Source organism: Azolla caroliniana, unplaced genomic scaffold (assembly GCF_043228905.1).
Source record: "Azolla caroliniana isolate FFs.n. ecotype wild unplaced genomic scaffold, voAzoCaro1.0.p SCAF_20, whole genome shotgun sequence".
NCBI classification, from domain to species: Eukaryota; Viridiplantae; Streptophyta; class Polypodiopsida; order Salviniales; family Salviniaceae; genus Azolla; species Azolla caroliniana.
Genome location: NW_028230455.1, coordinates 1,273,305 through 1,274,149, shown reverse-complemented (window position 1 = coordinate 1,274,149; position 845 = coordinate 1,273,305). Strand labels below are relative to the sequence as shown.

The 845-nt window shown below is 39.5% G+C and overlaps 1 non-coding gene across 1 annotated transcript; it reads right to left on the bottom strand.

Annotated features, from left to right (window-relative positions):
* Positions 1–771: 771 nt before the first annotated feature.
* TRNAN-GUU (transfer RNA asparagine (anticodon GUU)) lies at positions 772–845 on the bottom strand. Its single transcript has one exon. It is a non-coding gene; the product is annotated as a tRNA-Asn (tRNA).

Below are 845 nucleotides of genomic sequence, written 5' to 3'. Positions count from 1 at the left end.
TATATTGTACGACCATGATGCATAGTTGTGTCTGTCAAGCTTCTCTGTCGGAAGACAACTTGCCATACCTCTGTCCATCTTTCACTCTTTACCGAGTGTTAGGGTTTGTCTTCAGTAATCGCTTGTTGGTTGTGGAGGTTCTCAACCCTCGCCCTCTGATACCATGTCAAAATTATTACACAGAAGTAGTAACATAAAACAAAGAATGAAGCTTTAATGGAACCTTAAGAACAAAGAATACACCGGAAAGATAGAGAGAGTAGAAAGCGTATACTAATTGTTAAACCGTGAAATTCCATGACATCATTAGTTTATAGGATCCTAAATACTATGATCATCTTCACAAGAGTAGGCTTAAACCTCAATTGAGACATATGCTCTAACCAATTGAGCTACACAAGCAATGTAATGTAATTTACTTGATTGATAATGGTAACCACCTTGGACCAATAACCTTATGGTTATGGTCCATACGCTCTAAGCAAACCACCAACCTTATGGTTAAGGTCATACAATTAAAATCGGTGAAAATAAGGTGGGCTTGAACCACTGACGTTATGGTTAACAACAATATGCTCTAACCAACTGAACCAATGTAACACTTGATCGATAGTAGTAATCACCTTGGACCAAAGACTGTATGGTTAAGGACCATACCCTCTAAACAACCACCGACCTTATGTTTAAGGTCCATATGCTCTAACCAATTGAGCTATTGCTAAGGAATAGCACCACCTTCGACCATTGACCTTATGCTTAACAACTAATGACCGCTCCAAGGTGGGCTTGAACCACCGACCTTATGGTTAACAACCATACGCTCTAACCAACTGAGCTATTGAAGC